Below are 13,859 nucleotides of genomic sequence, written 5' to 3' on the forward strand. Positions count from 1 at the left end.
CTTCCACAGAAACTGCAATGAGGCATACATAATGTGATGTATTGTAACCAAATGCAGGGTAAATTATCAAACTATCTTCAGTGTCCTTTTGAGTCTTGTGTTCGTTTGTTAACTGTTGGAAGTGGGTAAGAGGATTCCCCAGTCAGTTAGGGAACTGGCTTCATCGGATTCCACCAAGTCCGCTGCATAGATTTACTTCTAAATTAATGCTAATGCTCACCAAAATAATTACTAGTCATCTGGATGGTGAGAAAATCACCATTGCAGTTCCCTTTTGAAGCTTGGTGCTAAGGCATGTTATTGAGGACTTTGCTGTATATCAAACCCACATGCTATACATGACCTGGACTACTACATTAAATGTTTCATTCCCAGAATTGTTGCCCCTCACTTTAGAAAACATAAAATTTCAGCCAAAAAATAAATGAACCCTAGTCAAGCTTTGCACTGTATCAAAACATTAATTTCAAAAAATGTTTTGAGGAAAAACAGGCCTATAGGACAGGCAGGTCCACTAAAATGCAACTTGAGCTCTGACAAAGGGTCATTTAGACTCGAAACATTGGCTCAATTCTCTCTCCACAGGTGCTGTCGGAGTACTGAGATTTTGCAGCATTTTTTTTTGTACTCTGGTTGTGTTTAATTTTATTTTTAGTTTCTTGAGCCCCACGTATCTGCATAAGAAAGTCATTACAATTTTGGAGTAGAAACCCTATTTCTTCATTTGACAAAGAGTTACATAAATATCCATTTTAGAACAGGGATTGGACGTTTTCAAGAGGTTTTATGGCCAGGTTCCCTCCACAATGAACTGATGATGTCTGCCTGGTCTCTGAAGGAAAATAACAACAGATTCTTGGAAGCGTCCTAGTTCTAGCGATGGAGTGAGTGACAGGCAGGCAGCCTGTTTTTTGAGCTGAAGTTCCTTCTGCTGTTCTGACGTTATACCCAGCTGTGGTGGAGCTAGTTTATTTAGAGCTTTTGGAATTTAAATGGATATTTGCAATGGGCTGATAATAAATGTCAAAAAACACCCTCATCGTTTGCTCTTCCAGTAATGTCCTTGCTCGACTGTCTCTCTGCTTTTGGTCTCTTATTTTTGAAACTTGCAATGTGGAACAAGCTGTTGTAACTGGGATTTCTGTGAAGTGTAAGGTTTGGACATGCTGATCTGCATGAAGCTACAGATTCCAAGCTTCAGTTGTAGCTGGGGAGAATATTTTGGACCCTTTTAACACCGGCTGAAATACTGGTGTCTATTGCTGATCATGCAAAGAATGAGGGTGAAGGGAATATCACAAGCTGTGTGTCACACATTAAAAATGAGTGGGATATGGCAGTTTTCTTCACCTTTACATTAAATCCTAGGAGCAACCTTGAACTAAATATTCTTGTTTTGAGCTAAATATATCGTTTCTGCATTAGTTTCAATGTTAACCCATTACACAATCTAATCCAACTTGTATTTTTTGCCTATTTATTTTTTCCATTTTAGATTATTTTAAATCATTTTATTATTTTATAAACGTAGAGCATTTTAAACATATCGTAATGATTGGTAAAAGATCTTAATTGCTTCCAATATTTCTGTTCCTGTTGTATTAGGTTTGAGAAAATCTACACCTCATCACTGCAATGCACGTGATGCTTCAAAAAACAGGAGAAAAATAGGTGATTTGTAACTCTGTTTCTTAAAACTCAATAAAAATTAAGTACTGCATGTGTCTGAACTTTTAGCTTTCATTCATATTTGGAAGAAGCCTGATGATGGCATGAGGTTTTTTTCAGTCCTCCTGGCTTAAGTGCTTTGGATTCCAGAGTCCTGGCTCACTTGGTGATGTCAGTGTGGCACTGAAGCCTAATGAAACAAAAGAACAAAGAACAAAGAACAACACAGCACGGGAAACAGGCCCTTCGGCCCAACGAGCCCGCGCCGCCGTCCCACTGTCTCAGTGACCTATTCATGATTTTAGTCTACGCCTAATGTGCGAGGATCAGGGAGGTCCAATTTAGGGACAATTTAGTACCCAATCAATCAATCAGCCTAAAAGCGCATCTTTGGGGATGTGGGAGGAAACCGGAGCACCCGGAGGAAACCCACGCAACCATGGGGAGAACGTGCAAACTCCCACAGACACAGGCCCAAATCCATGTGTCTGCACAGCAACAGAGATAGTCTCTGAGCTGTCATGTTGCCCTCGAGATGGTCCAGTTTAAGCACACTAACGACATGAAGCTTTATCTTTATCCATTAATATCTTAAACCAGACAGAGTTGTGGTCACTGTTAGCCACCTGCTAACAGGTGGCTAACAGTTTAATATAAACAAGATGCTGGAAAAACTCAGCAGGACTGCCAGTATCTCTGAAGAGCTAAATGGAGTTATATTTTGAGTTTATATGACTTCAAATCTTTGCACACTCTCCTAGCCAGCACCTACCACTAACCCTTTGTTCTGCTCCAGCTGCCCCACCTCCTCTTATGCAGCATAAAAGCCATCACATTTCTACCTCTTTAGATAGAAACCTCTCTAAAGAGCTGGAAATGTGATTGTTTTTATGCTGTATAAAAGGAGGTGGGGCAGCTGGAGCAGAAAAAAGATTAGTGATAGATGTTAGCTAGGAGAGATTGCAACAAAGGTTTGTAGGGCACAGAACAGAAGAAGCATAAAAAGTGATGCAAAGGGCTATAGAAGGTGCTGAGAGTGACATAAAGGTAGGAGAGCAGAATGTAGTTTTGGGAGAATAAAAGGTGGTGCTCGGGAAGACCAAAACTAAAACAAGTGACAGCCCAGTTTATTTTGGGAGGAGGCTGGTTTGCATTGGGACAAAAAAGTGTTTGAATAAGAGGTCAAGATGGAGAAGAAAGGTCACAGTAAAGTGTCTTTTTGGAAGATGAGGTACTATTCCTTGCACTGGGCTTCACTAGAATATTGCAGTAGGCCAAGTAGGAACATGTGGACATAAGAGTAAGAAGCAAAAGAAGGTTAGATGGAGCAAAGCAATCACCTGGTCTGTGTTTAGTCTCTCCAATGAAGAGGAGACTGCATTGGGAGCAGTGAATACAGTAAGACCAAAGTGAAGGAAGGGCAAGTGAAGCACGGCCTCACCTGAAAGGAATGTTTGATGTCTTGAATGGAGAGGAGGGAGGAAGTAAAGAAGCAGCTGTTGCACCTTCTGCAGTGCAAGGAAAGGTGCTTTGGAAAGGGGATGAAGAATTGGGGTTGATGGCGGAATGGACTATGGTGTGACAGAGGGAGCAGTCACTGCAAAATACTTATGGGGGAGGAGCGATGTGTTTAGAGGTGGCATCAAGCTGGAGTTGGTGGAAATAGAGCGCAGAGACTGGTGGGGTGAAAAGTGAGGATGGCAGGGTGGGGGGGGGTGGCCTAGGGAAGGGGTGAAAACAGAGGCGTGGGAAAGGTGCCCTGTCAGTAATGGGTGGGAGGGAGGGCAAGGATTTGGTTAACAAAAAAGGCAAGTATGTCAGAAGTGCCATTTTAGAAAGTGGCATCTTCAGAGCAGATGCAATGGAGGTGGAGAAACTAGGAGAATGGGATTGAGAAAGCAGTGTGTGACGGGCTATAATCAAGGTAGCTGTGGGTGCTGGTGGATTTGTAATGAATTTTGTGGCCAGTCCCTATCGCAGGAAATGGAAAAAGGTCAGGGAAGGGTTGTGTCAGATAAACCATGGGAAGGTAAGAGAGGGGTGGAAATCAGACGCAAAATGGATGTTTTTTTGAGGTCTGTATGAAGATGACACCAATTATAGTCATAGATGTGATGGATAAAGAGATGTGGGAATGGGCCAAAGGAGGATTTGAGCAACGTATGTTCCATGTACCCCACAAAATGACAGACATATCTAGGATCCACGTGGGTACACATTGCCACAGCTTTTAATATGCAGGAAGTGAGACAAGCTAAAAGGAGAAATTGAGTGACCTATAGTCCTTCACACTGCTACTAATGTTTCCCCAGCTTCGTGCCCCACACATCTTTGTTGTAATCTTTCCTATCACTGAGCTTCTACTCTGCTCCATCCTCTTTTATGCAGTACATAATCCAACACATTTTTTCCTAGTCTTAGCTCTGAAAAAGAGTCATACAGACTCAGCATTTGGTAAATTTTCTACTGAGGGAATCATCGGGGGCAGGAAAGGTCCATTGACCCGAGACAGGAATTTCCAGTCTCAGGGCTGGTGGGACTGGAAAATCTCACCCTTTGACTTCTGTCTCCACAGGTGAAATTTTCCTGCATTTTCTGTTTATTTCCAGCATCTGCAGTGTTTATTCCTGATTTCATCTCTGGTTATTGTACAGCTGATCTCAACAAGGATAGTGATGGGGAAACATGAGGTACCTGGAGTACACTGCATGTTTAAAAAGGATTTATTGTGATAGAAACAGAAGACAGGAGGAGGCCATTTGGCCCTCAAGCCTGCCCTGCCATTCTTCTTGATCATGGCTGATCATCTAACTCAATAGCCGAATCTGCTTTTTTCCTATAACCTTTGATCCTGTTTGCCCCAAGTGCTATATCCAGACGCCTTTTGAATGCATTCAATGTTTTGGCATCAAATAATTCCTGTGCCAATGAATTCCACAGGCTCACTATTCTTTGGGTGAAGAAATGTCTCCTCACCTCTATCCTAAATGGTCTATCCTGAATCCTCAGACTGTGACTCTAGATTCTGGACTCCCCACCATCGGGAACATCCTCCCTGCATCTATCCTGTCTAGACCTGTTAGAATTTTATAAGCCTCTATGAGATCCCCCTCATTTGTCTGAACTCCAGCAAAAACAATCCTGACCTTGTCAATCTCCTCATACATCAGTCCTGCCACCCCAGGAATCAGCCTGGTAAATCTTTGCTGCACTCCGTCGAGAACAAGAACTTCCTTCCTCAGAAAAGGAGACTAAAACGGCACACAGTACTCCAGGTGTGGCCTCACCAAGGTCCTGTCTAATTGCAACAACAACATCCCTGCTCCTGTACTCTCAACCTTTCGCAATGAAGGCCAACATGCCATTTGCCTTCTTTACCACCTGCTGCACCTGCATACTTACTTTCAGTAACTGGTGCATAAGGACACCCAGGTCCTGCTGCACATTCCTCTCTTTGTTTATAGCCATTCAGGTAGTAATGTACTGCCTTGTTTTTCTTCCAAAGTGAATAACCTCACATTTATTCAAATTATACTGCATCTGCCATTGATTTGCCCACTCACCCAACTGCCCAGATCATTCTGAAGAATCTCTGCATCCTCGTTACAGTTCACCCTCCCACCCAACTTGGTATCATCTGCAAACTTTGAGATGTTATATTTTGTTCCCTCATCCAAATCATTAATATATGTTGTGAATAGCACCGATCCCACTAGTTACTGCCTGCCAATTTGAAAAGCATCCATTGATTCCTACTCTTTGTTTCTCTCTGCCAACCAGTTTTCTATCCATCTCAATACACCTCCCCCACTCCCATGCGCTTTAATCTTGCACGATAATCGCTTCTAAAGGATTTTGTCAAACGTTATCTGAAAGTCCAAATATACCACATTGACTGGTTCCCCCTTGTCAACTCTACAAGTTACATCTTCAAAGAATTACAACAGATTTGTCAAGCATGATTTCCCCTTCAGAAATCCATGCTGACTCTGTCTGATCCTGCCACTGCTTTTTAAATGCTCTGCTATAAAGTCCTTGATAATGGATTTGAGAATTTTCCCCATGACCGATGTTAAGTTTCCTGGTCTATAATTCTCTGTTTTCTCTCTATCTCCCTTGTTGAATATTGGAATGACATTCATTACCCTCCAATCTGCAGGGACTGTTCAAGAGTCTATAGAATCCTGGAAGATGACCACCAATGCATCCACTATTGCTCAAGCCACTTAAGTACCCTGGAATGCCGATTATCAGGCCCTGGGGATTTATCCGCCTTCAATCCCAACAATTTTCCCAGCTCCATTTCTCCAACATTGATCTCCCTCAGTTCTTCCCTCTCACTAAATCTTGCATTCTCCAACATTTCTGGTATCATATTTGTATCCTCTTTTGTGAACACGGAACCAAATTATGTATTCAGTTGCTGGGCCATTTCTTTGTCTCCTATTATACATTCCCCCTTTTCTGTCTATAGGGGCCTTACGTTTGTCTTTAACCTCTTTCTCTTCATGTATCTATAGAAACTCTCAGTGTCAGTCTTTATGTTCCCTGCAAGCTTACTTTCGTACTGTATTTTCCCCTTAGTCAATCCCTTGGTCCTTCTTTGCTGAATTCTAAACTGCTCCCCATCCTCAGACCTATTATTTTTCTTAGATCAGATACTCTCTCTAATTTCCTTCATAAGCCACAGATTTGGCTTTCTTACCCATTTTGCTTTTGTGCCAGACAGGAATAAAGAGTTGCTGCAGTTTCCACATAAGAAATAGGAGCAGGAGTAGGCCATCTAGCCCTTCGAGCCTGCCCCGCCATTCAATAAGATCATGGCTGATCTGTCGTGGCTCAGTTCCACATTCCCGCCCTCTCCCCATAACCCTTAATCCCCTTGCCTATCAAAAACCTATCAACCCGCGTCTTAAAAATATTTAGCGAGGCAGCCTCCACCACTTCAACGGGCAGAGAATTCCAGAGATTCACCACCCTTTGAGTGAAGAAGTTCCTCCTCAACTCCGTTCTAAACCGCCCCCCCTTTATCTTGAGGCTGTGCCCTCTAGTCCTACTGTCCTTTCTGAGCAGGAAGAGCCTCTCCACCTCTATCCTATCCATCCCATTCATCATCTTATACGTCTCAATGAGATCTCCCCTCATTCTTCTAAACTCTAACGAGTACAAGCCTAGTTTATTCAGCCTCTCCTCATAGTTCAACCCCCTCATCTCTGGCATCAGCCTAGTAAACCTCCTCTGCACTCCCTCCAAGGCCAAAATATCCTTGCGTAAGTGCAGCGACCAAAACTGCACACAGTACTCCAGCTGCGGCCTCACCAATGCCCTATACAGCCGCAGCAAGACCTCCCTACTTTTATATTCAATCCCCCTCGCTATGAAGGCCAGCATCCCATTCGCTGCCTTCCTTGAATGTTTGCCATTGCCTATCCACTGTCATCCCAGTTCAGAGAGGTATTGACATGGTAGATGAGGGGAGACTGTTTCCTCTTGTGCGAGAATCTAGAACTAAGCCTCACCATTATAAAGTAAGGACACAAATTAGAAATTTTTTCTTTGAGGGTTGTGAGTCTTTGGAATTCTCTACCATAGAACCATAGAACTCTACAGCTCAGAAACAAGCCTTTTGGCCCTTTTTGTCTGTGCTGAACCATTATTCTGCTTTGTCCCACTGACCTGCATTTGGACCATATCCCTCCACACCTCTCTCATCCATGAACTCATCCAAGTTTTTCTTCAATGTTAAAAGTGAGCCCGCATTTACCACTTCATCTGGCAGCTCATTCCACACTCCCACCACTCGCTGTGTGAAGACTCCCCCCTCCCCAAATATTCCCTTTAAACTTTTTACCCTTCACCCTTAACCCATGTCTTCTAGTTTTTTTCTCCCCTAGCCTCAGTGGAAAAAGCCTGCTTGCATTCGCTCTATCTGTACCCATCATAATTTTATACACCTTGATCAAATCTCCCCTCATTCTTCTACGCTCCAGGGAATAAAGTCCTAACCTATTCAACCTTTCTCTGTAACTCAGTTTCTCAAGTCCCAGTAACATCCTTGTAAACCTTCTCTGCACTCTTTCAACCTTATTAAAGTCCTTCCTGCAATTAGGTGACCAAAACTGCACACAATACTCTAAATTCAGCCTCACCAATGTCTTATACAACCTCACCATAACATTCCAACTCTTATACTCAATACTTTGCTTTTGGAACATTGACCTTTATAAATCACTCTTTACAACCCTGTCTACCTGTGATGCCACTTTCAGGGAATTATGTATCTGTATTCCCAGATCCCTCTGTTCTACTGCACTTTTCAGTATCCTACCATTTACCATATGTGTTCTACCTTGGTTTATCCTTCCAAAGTGCAATACCTCACACTTGTCGGAACAAAGAACAACACAGCACGGGAAACAGGCCCTTCGGCCCAACGAGCCCACACCATTTTAACAATGTGCTTTTCCTCCTCCACCCTTGACCCATGTCTATGCTTATGGTACCCCCATTGGAAACCAGATTAAGGGGAGAATAGGGACAATTTGTTATACCAATCAGCCTAAGAGCTCATGCATTATCTTATGCATTAAACTCCATGTGCCATTTTTCAGCCCATTTTTCTAGCTGGTCCAAATCCCTCTGCAAGCTTTGAAAACATTCCTCATTGTCCACTACACCTCCAATCTTTGTATCATCAGTAGATTTGCTGATCCAATTTATCACATTTATCATCCAGATCGTTGATATCGATGACAAACAACAATGGACCCAGCACTGATCCCTGTGGCACACCACTAGTCACAGGCCTCCACTCAGAGAAGCAATTCTCTGCTACCACTCTCTGGCTTCTTCCATTGAGCCAATGTCTAATCCAATTTACTACCTCTCCATATATACCTAGCGACTGACCCTTCCTAACTAACCTCCCATGCGGGACCTTGTAAAAGGTTACCTTAAAATATTTGATGACTCTGCTTCTGCCGTGGCCTTTTAAGATAAAGGTAGATAGATTATTCATAAACAAGGGGTGAAAGGATAATGGGGTAGTCTGGAAAGTGGAGTTGAGATTAGAATCAGGTCAGCTATGGCCTTATTGATTGGTGGAGCAGCCTCGAAGGATTGAATGGCCAACATCTACACCTGTCTTCCAAAATGGAGTTTCCACAGAGTAGCGTTTTATTCCCCGCAATTTAAATCAAGAAATGCATTAATTGAAATGTTTATGCTTTAAGAGGAACACAGAATGAAAGGTTTGAGAGAATAAATGGTCACTTCCTGTTCCCATATTGGTCAAGTGTGAAGGCCTTCATTCAGGAACTCAGGATGAATCCTGTTATTTTACGTGGATAACAGTGGCTGCCTACGCTCACCCATGAAGACCATTTGGCTGAGATTTTGAAGAGCAGCTGGTGTCTATGAGCCTGTCTTTCACCCGCTTCCAGTTGAACACTAACCTGCAACACATCTTTCAGGGCCCTGTCCGCTCACCAGGGATTCCTGTTGACACTTCTTAAAACACTTGCATTCTCTAGATTCTCCCTGAACAATGAACACTTGAAGCCTGCAACATTGCTACGCAAATGACTCTACGTAACCTTTTTCTTATGGGCCATTTGGCCCATTGAGTCTGCACCAACTCAGAGAGCATCTTCACCCTTGTTACTACCACCATCCCCTGCCTCCCACACCATCATTCCTGTAACCCTGTGTATTTCACATGGCCAATCCATCTAACCTGCACGTCTTTGGACTGTGGGAGGAAACCAGAGCATCCTGAAGAAACTTGCACAGACACGGGGAGAACATGCAAACTCCACACATTCACCCCAGACCAGAATCAAACCTGGCTCCCTGCCACTGTGAGGCAGCAGTGCGAACCACTGTGTCAGTAATGCTGGTACAGTTTTGCCAACAGCTATAAGGCTAATAAACTAATGGTGTTGCAAAGGGAGAAACATTGACCAGGGCTCCAACTGCTAAAACATCCAGTTTTGCAATGATCCAATGATCATTGGCACACTACTGAGTTTAGTGTGGAAGGATGTGGTGCCCAGCACACCAACACTGTGCTGAAGAGACAGTTGATAACAGGAGGAATGACTGTGGACTAAAATGAAGAGTGTGACATTACAGCCCATGTCCAAATTAACCGGGACCTAAATGACAAGAAATAACCATTAGCTTTAAGATATTGGGCAAATATGAATTTGATTCCTTAGTCAGTCTGAGATGCTTCCTCACTCAACTTCAAGAAATCACCCTGATTCACTGACACCCTCACTCACCCCGAGGTGCCGGCACCCTCACTCTCTTGTTTGGGACGAGCTAGAATTGACAGAGGGTAGAAATTGGGAGATGGCCGATCGAGATCTCATTGAGACGTATAAGATGATGAATGGGATGGATAGGATAGAGGTGGAGAGACTCTTCCCGCTCAAAAAAAAAGACAGTAGGACTAGGGGGCACAGCCTCAAGATAAAAGGGGGGCGGTTTAGAACGGAGTTGAGGAGGAACTTCTTCACTCAAAGGGTGGTGAATCTCTGGAATTCTCTGCCCGTTGAAGTGGTGGAGGCTACCTCGCTAAATATTTTTAAGACGCGGGTTGATGGGTTTTTGATAAGAGAGGGGATTAAGGGTTATGGGGAGAGGGCGGGAAAGTGGAACTGAGCAGTGACAGATCAGCCATGATCTTATTGAATGGTGGGGCAGGCTCGAAGGGCTAGATGGCCTACTCCTGCTCCTATTTCTTATGTTCTTATGTAGAACATTGGAATAGTTGAGTCTAGATGCTGAGAGCTTTAACAGAAATGGGGTTGAGGTTGGAATGGGGGATATTATGGAGAAGGAAGTAGGTGGTCTTGGTGGTGCAGAGGGTAGGGAGTTGGAAACTTAACTGGAGGTCAGATTAGATACTGGGGAAAGAGAATGTGCATTTATGGAGTATCTTTCACAACTGCTGGAGCCCTCACACCACTTTTAAAGAAAATACAGCCACCAATTTGCACAGAGAAAACATCCACAAATAGTGAAAATGAACAGAGAATGCTTTTTGTGACATTCGCAGTAGTAAATATTGCCAGAACATAGGGTGACACACAATCCATTCCATCCACCTGCACACACAGATGAAGTCTTAAGTTTAATGTCTCATCCAAAAGATAGCATCTCTGACAGTACAGCCATTCCTCTGTACTGCAATGGAGCGTCAGCCTGGATGTTTGTGCTTGAGCCAAGGAATGGAATTTGAACCCAGATCCTTGTGACTCAGAGTGCGATCAAATGAGCCAAGACTGAGGCTGCGACTGTCTGCTGTTCTCACATCTCCATCTCTTTTTAAGACGCTCCTTAAAACCTACCTCATTGGCCTTGGATGGTGGCAATGGAATGGAAGTTGTGGCAGAAATGGGAGACAAAGTCTTCCCAACATTTAGTTGCAGCGAATGTCTTCTTAATTAACAGAAAGAGAGCATAAGAACATAAGAAATAGGAGCAGGAGTAGGCCATCTGGCCCTTCGAGCCTGCCCCGCCATTCAATAAGATCATGGCTGATCTGTCGTGGCTCAGTTCCACATTCCCGCCCTCTCCCCATAACCCTTAATCCCCTCTCTTATCAAAAACCCATCAACCCGCGTCTTAAAAATATTTAGCGAGGCAGCCTCCACCACTTCAACGGGCAGAGAATTCCAGAGATTCACCACCCTTTGAGTGAAGAAGTTCCTCCTCAACTCCGTTCTAAACCGCCCCCCCTTTATCTTGAGGCTGTGCCCCCTAGTCCTAGTGTCTTTTTTGAGCGGGAAGAGTCTCTCCACCTCTATCCTATCCATCCCATTCATCATCTTATACGTCTCAATGAGATCTCCCCTCATTCTTCTAAACTAGGCTTGTACTCGTTGGAGTTTATTCAGCCTCTCCTCATAGCTCAACCCCCTCAACTCCGGTATCAGCCTAGTAAACCTCCTCTGCACTCCCTCCAAGGCCAAAATATCTTTGCGAAGGTGCGGCGCCCAAAACTGCACACAGTACTCTAGCTGCGGCCTCACCAATGCCCTATACAGCTGCAGCAAGACCTCCCTACTTTTATATTCAATCAATCAAAGAGTGGGGGTAAATGGGTGTTTTTCTGGTTGGCGATCAGTGACTTGTGGTGTGCCTCAGGGATCAGTGTTGGGACCACCATTGTTTACGATTTACATAGATGGTTTGGAGTTGGGGACCAAAATTTAAAATTCGCAGATGACACTAAGATGGGTGGAAGAGCAAAGTGTGCAGAAGACGCTGAAAATCTGCAAAGGAATATAGATAACCTAAGTGACTGGGCGAGGGTCTGGCAGATGGAGTACAATGTTGGTAAATATGAGGTCATCCATTTTGGTAGGAATAACAGCAAAATGGACTATTATTTAAATGATAAAAATTGCAACATTCTGCTGTGCAGAGGAACCTGGGTGTCTTTGTGCAAGAATCACAAGGAGTTGGTTTGCAGGTGCAGCAGGTAATATTCATTGCTAGAGGGATGGAGTTTAAAAACAGTGAGGTTATGTTGCAGGTGTATAAGGTGCTGGTGAGGCCACACCTGGAATACTGTGTACAGTTTTGGTCTCCTTACTTGAGAAAGATGGTGCAGAGGAGATTCCGGAGTTGAGAGGGCCGGCTTATGAGGAGACACTGAGTAGACTGGGGCGATACTCACTGGAATTCAGAAGAATGAGGGGAGATCTTATAGAAACATATAAGATTATGAAGGGAATAAGATAGAAACAGGGAAGTTGTTTCCAATGGCAGAACTAGGGGGCATGGCCTCAAAACAAAGGGGAGCAGATTTAGGCCTGAGTTGAGGATGAACTGCTTCACGCAAAGGGTTGTGAATTTATGGAATTCCCTGCCCAGTGAAGTAGTTGAGGCTACCTCATTGAATATTTTAAGGCAAGAATTAATTTTTGAACAGTAAAGGAATTAAGGGTTGTGGTGAATGGGCAGGTAAGTGGAGCTGAGTCCACGACAGATCAGCCATGATCTTATTGAATGGCAGGGCAGGCTCGAGGGGCCAGATGGCCTACTCCTGCTCCTAGTTCTTATGTTCTTACCTTGGATATCAGACAAGGAACTGGTAAATTAGAGAGAGACTAAAGGGGGTGGGTGAGAGAAGTGATGGTGAGGTAGAGCTGGGTGTCGTCAGTGAACTGAATGCCACATTTTAAGTTGTGTGGTGGTACAGAACTTGTGCACTGCCAACATCCTCAGCACCAATGTATTGACCACGTTTGATCAGCTCCAGCTGACTGGCTACATCATCCACATGCCTGACATTAAACTTCCAAAACAAGAGCTTTGACACGGCCAGTGAACCTCATGAGAGCAGTGGAAATGCTTCAAGGATACCCTCAAATCCTCCTTGAAAAAGTGCAACATCGCCACCAACATCTGAATCCCTGACCCAAGACTGCCCGAAGTGGAGGAAAAGTATCTGGGAGCACAAGTTTCATCACCAAGAGCAAACTGAAGCCAAGCGTTGATAGGAAAAGGAGTGCACAGCAACCGGGCACCCTGCTCACCCCCTCCTCCAACCTGTGACAGCAACTGTACATCATTCATTGGGCTCCTCAGCCACCTGGGAACTCATTCTCAGGTGTGGGAGCAAGTCACCCTCGACTCCTGAGGGATTGCCTAAAAATATAGCTGAAAAGATAAAAGGCAAAGCTTTTCATCGTGCACTGACCAGGGTGCCACAGAAATACCGACATAAACAAGTGACAGCCATTCGCTAATTCATTCCTCAGGGCAATGCTTTGACCAGAGTCGAGCTGCTTGGTTGAAATTTCAAAAAATGCTTGGCAGTTAACTGTCAGTCACCATGGACTAATGCATTCTCTGTAGCAACATCTCTACTAATCAGAGTCCACTTGCCAGCCAATCAACGATCTCTTATAAAGTTTCTTGCTAAGTGTCCTGCTGAGTTCAAGATGAAAAGCTTCGACCTGTCTCTGTGTTCAGGAATGCTATGTAATCAGATGATGTTACTGATGGGCAGCATGTCAGTAAAAACCGGAGGGACTGAGGATAGTTGTATGGGAATCATCACAGGGAAGAGTTCAGGAGAAGGAAGAGGTACCATTGTAGGTGATTCCCTGGAAAGGACCACACGAATCCAGCAGGTGTAGTCTCAGCCAGCTGGATGACAGTGAAGAGGTGTT

This window comes from Carcharhinus amblyrhynchos, chromosome 7, assembly GCF_965287045.1.
Source record: "Carcharhinus amblyrhynchos chromosome 7, sCarAmb.v2.hapA, whole genome shotgun sequence".
Lineage (NCBI taxonomy): Eukaryota > Metazoa > Chordata > Chondrichthyes > Carcharhiniformes > Carcharhinidae > Carcharhinus > Carcharhinus amblyrhynchos.